Source organism: Penaeus vannamei, chromosome 26 (assembly GCF_042767895.1).
Source record: "Penaeus vannamei isolate JL-2024 chromosome 26, ASM4276789v1, whole genome shotgun sequence".
In the NCBI taxonomy this organism is placed as follows: Eukaryota; Metazoa; Arthropoda; class Malacostraca; order Decapoda; family Penaeidae; genus Penaeus; species Penaeus vannamei.
In genome coordinates this window covers 22824932-22829931 of record NC_091574.1, presented here as the reverse complement: position 1 = coordinate 22829931, position 5000 = coordinate 22824932, and the positions used below count along the sequence as shown (strand labels likewise).

At 41.2% G+C, this 5000-nt stretch overlaps 1 protein-coding gene across 1 annotated transcript in view; it reads left to right on the top strand.

Annotated features, from left to right (window-relative positions):
* LOC138866647 (cell adhesion molecule Dscam2-like) overlaps window positions 1–5000 on the top strand; it is a 113962-nt gene that overhangs the window by 553 nt on the left and 108409 nt on the right. The gene's annotated exons all lie outside the window — the stretch shown is intronic.

Here is a 5000-nt window from a genome sequence, read left to right as displayed (position 1 = left end):
TTAAAAAAAATAAAAATGAACCTGAATGAACAACAGACAAATAAAACAAACATATAAACAAACAAAAAAAGAAACTTGAAAAACTTGAAATTAAAGTTATAGATTATATTCGTCGTCTTCGAGTGATTTTAGTCCAATTCCTCATGGCCCAATCTCAGGTCACTAACCTCAGCGGACCAATCACGGTCCAGCTAGTCGACTGGCCGGCGAGTCCGTTTATACAGAGGCGAAGCTAGCCTTGCATCAGCTTCGAAGTTAATTAACGGTCTTTGTCTCTGTTGTAAGTCACCCCTTCGTTCGAGGAAAGACTACGACTGCTTGTTACTACCAGTCTTTTGCTAGTTATTGGTAGTTTTCCGTCTGATTGTCCGTCAGGTTCGTGTCTTTAATGTTCGTAAATTATTTTTGTTAACCGTATGCATATTTTCGTCCATTATCTACAACACATCATCAAGTACTGTCAGTCAGCGTAAGTCAAAGTCAGTCAGTTTGATTATGGTATCAGTGTTGTTTCCAGTCAAATCATGAGATCTCGTTGGGATAAGCCCCTAGAGAAGGGGGGGGGGGGGCGAACAGCGTAGGAAAGAAAAGGAAGAAAAAAAGAAAAAGTGAACGGGAAGTAAAAGCAACAGAATGCTAGAATGAGGCATGAAAGCGAAAAAAAATGTGTGTGGGGGGGAGACCTACATAGAACGGAAAACAAGAAAAGAAAATAATAAGAAAAAGAAGAACAAAAAAATTAAGTTGCAGAACCGAAAATCAACAAATATTCCTTCTCGATCACATTCATTGCCATATGCACCTTTCCTCCCAGCCATAGAGAAGCGAGGAGCCTAATGTCGAAATCAAATGAAATCCCAGGGAAAAGAATAAAAAAATCGACACATATATAACTCCGCCTTTGGCAGGAAGGGGAAAGAGGGAATATTCATCAGAGCTGGCGTGAGGGGGGGCCAGGGACCGAGCGTTGTTCTCCTGTGGCTGGCAAGAGTCGGGCCCTCACTGTGCATAATTACGAGACGTGTGCACAAATATATCCATATTCACCCACTTACATGCACACAGACACAGAATACATCTTAACCGATCTATCTATCCGCCTATCTATATTTGAACCTATTTTTATGTTTCTGTCTCTCTATCTATCGATTTATCCATCTTCTATCTGTCTATCTTCATATATATATCTATATATCTATATCTATCTATCTATCTATCTATATGTGTGTGTGTGTGTGTGTGTGTGCGTGTGTGCGTGTCTGTGTGCGCGCGCGCGTGTGTGTGTGTGTATGTCTGTGTATTATATCTATATCTATATTTATATCTATATCTATTTATCTATATGTATATATGTGTATGTGTATGTATATATGTATATATATATTATATATATATATATATGTATATATATATATATATATATATATATACATACATAGAAACACATATACATGTGCATGTATATATGTACGTATGTATATGTATATATGTATATATATATATATATATATATATATATATATATATATATATATATATATATATATGCACATATATATACATATATATATAGATGTATATTTATATGTATATATATATATATATATATATATATATATATATATATATATATATATATATATATATATATATATATAATCCATATCTTGTACATGCTATCCGCCAGTGTGCCCAGCCTCCTCTAGCATTAGAAATCCTGCCAGCCTCGTGCACAACTGGCCGATCACTACCGGTTCTGTGGGTCTCTCAAATGTTTCGTCCCGCGACTGAAACCTCAAAGCACATTTCAAGTCTCTATAAATATGGTTTGACGAATGAAAGTATATTCAGAAATGAGAAAAGAAAGAAAAAACCTGTGCGATTGAAGCTCCGAAACACCACAGTACCGGTACCTTTAACGGATTTTTGATACAAAGTTCGGAACAAAGTTTGGCGTGGTTGTGGTCATTGCCGCCCTAGTTATTCTCTGTGTGACCGAAATCCCTAATGGCCATGTTCTTTTTTCTCTGCAAATTATATTAATGAATAACTAATCCACGTAATCTAACCAAGGGTCGGTGTGATTAAATGACATCCGCTTTGTACAATTAAGCTGTGATTAGCACACGAATTAGGAACATGTTTAATAGCCTGACCGTTCCGCATAATGTACTAAGAAGCAATCGATACCAAAGAGAAAATAACGAAATTTGGGAAAAAATCGTTCTAGCAAGTCGTGAGCAAATCGGGTGCGAACCTAGCCTACCATCCTCTAAGCAAGGAAGACTTCAAGATGAGCATCGCGCAACAGACAGACGACAACACAGCCGGAAGTGCGAGGGGCCCGTGCCTAAACACTGTTCCGGGGGCGCCCATAACTCCTGAGGGCGGCGCGAGGGAGAACTTAGGAGAACACGGCGTCCTTGGAGACACAGTAACCATTGGGCTTAATTCCTATATGGGCGTCGTGAAATAAGATTCCCCAGAGAGGACGTTGCTTGCTTGGCGATAATGTATGGATGGGGGCGGCCCTTAAGTGTGCACATATTCCCTTGTGCATGGAAGGGGCGAGGCCCTGGTGTAAGCATATTCTCCCCGAATAATAAGAAGCCAAGACTCCTGAGTAAGCATATGCTCTGGGAGGAGTGACTGCTTAAAGAATACGTTAAAGATGCAGGACAGACTGATAAAGATCACTGTGGCGACGCATTTTAAGAGACAAACTGCAAAAAGGAGGAAATAGCTTGGCACATGTCATTTAACGATCAGCTGTTTTAAAAGAGCGTGGTAAATATAACAGTAGATTTCGAGGTATATATCAAAACAGCGGAAACGAAAGTCTTTTAATAGTGATAGACACACACGGAAATCAAATGCTGCAGTATGAATATCAACATGCTAGGCAAAGCGTGCTGTTGTCAGAGCGATAGATATTAGAGTAAACACAAACTCAGGTGGGCAGTTTGATAGACAGTGTCCCAGGCCTCCAGACACAGATTACTCGCTGTTAGACAGTGTGTGATAGACACAGTGTGCAAGAGACTGCTATTGCATATTCCTGCTTGTTCACCAATTTTCTCCTCTGACAAACTCGCAATTTTCTGTCGCTCCCTTTTTCATTAATTATTCTGCCATATCCCCTCTCCTGACTTCCCCCTCTTCCCCTTTATCGGCTATAATTTCGTCCCGAGTATCCCTTCTCTCTGTCTCCCTTTTATTTAATCTGTTCCTCCCCTTTTTATCGCGTCATCCCCCCTCCTCTTCCCCTTTTATGCAACTCTTCCTCCTCCATTTTATTTCCTTCCTTTCATCCCACTTTTATCCGATTTTTATCCATTTCCCTGATGTTCCCGCGTGTACACCCAGCAACCCTACATGTACGTTTACTCAAATGCAGTTGGCAGCCCTTACTACTAAGCTGATTTGTTGCGTTGGTACTCCTGACCCTCAATCCAGCCATTTAAAAGGGGAAATCTACTTTTTGAAAAATATTTCCAAAGTATAGTCATCGATGACCTTGGGCTTGGATGTCTACCCTTGGCAATTCTTTGTGGCTTTGAAGAATCCAAAGCATAGTCTTACCAAGAAGAAGAAAAGGAGAGCAGGTAAAAGATCTTTGCTTATTTCTCTCTCTCTGTCTGTCTGTCTCTATATATTCGTGCACACACAAATGGACAGACACCCACACACGTACAGCGACCTGGCCTCACCTTTTATAATTAAGGGTGGAGGTCGAAGGCGATGGAGGAAGGGTGAATATCAAGCGTGCGAGTCAGGGTGAAGGAGAAAGGGTGTACTTTAAGGATGCGAGCCAGGGTGAAGGAGAAAAGGGTGTACTTTAAGGGTACGAGCCAGGGTGAAGGATAAAGGGAGTACTTTAAGGGTGCGAGCCAAGGTGAAGGAGAATGGGTGTACTTTAAGGAAAAAAGGGTGAAATTTAAGAATGCGAGCCAGGGTGTAGGAGAAAGGGTGTACTTTAAGGGTGCGAGCCAAGGTGAAGGAGAAAGGGTGTACTTTAAGGAAAAAAGGGTGAAATTTAAGAATGCGAGCCAGGGTGAAGGAGAAAGGGTGTACTTTAAGGGTTCGAGCCAAGGTGAAGGAGAAGGGGTGTACTTTAAGGGTGCGAGCCAGTGTGAGGGGGAAAGGGTGAACACCAAGGATGCGAGCCAGGGTGAAGGTGAAGGGAAGAGGAGCTAACAAGGTGTCGTGACTCCACTGGCTCGGTCTGATCACGTGATATTAAACGCTATTAGATGTTGAATGTCGATAAAAGGATGCACATGGATCACGTGACTTAACACGGGTGATGAAAACTCGTTGTAGTGATGAGGTTGATGGCGATAGGAATGCGAAAGGATTAGGGGATGATGAGGAGAAGGAAGAGGAAGGGAGAAGTATGAGTGACGAATAAATCAGTAAGTATATACAAATGTAGGAAGGAGAATAAAGAAATGAGATATGGAAAATAAAATCGTGACGTTTCGAACTCGTCGAGAGTGCCTCATCAGACGAGGAAATTGCCGAAGTGGATCCATTTTTGGTAATTTGTCCGTCTGATGAGGCACTCTTGAGGTGGTAGAAACGCCACGATTTAACTATTTTTTTTATTGTGGCTGTTTTTTTTTTTATCTTTGTGTGCACGTTACTGTGTTCGTGTTAGCGTTCCACACACACAAACACACACACACACACACACACACACACACACACACACACACACACACACACACACACACACACACACACACACACACACACACACACACACACACACACACACACACACAAACACACACACACACACACACACATCCACATCCACCCACCCCCACACATATATAGTTACATATATACATGTATTTATGCATGTATGTACACACACTTAAATACACATTCATATGTATATAGTGAAATAAAGCGGAACGAGAGTGAGAGAGAAAGACGCCGAGACGTAGAAGCGGATTGGGTCACTGAGCCAGAAAAAAAGGCACAGCGAGAGT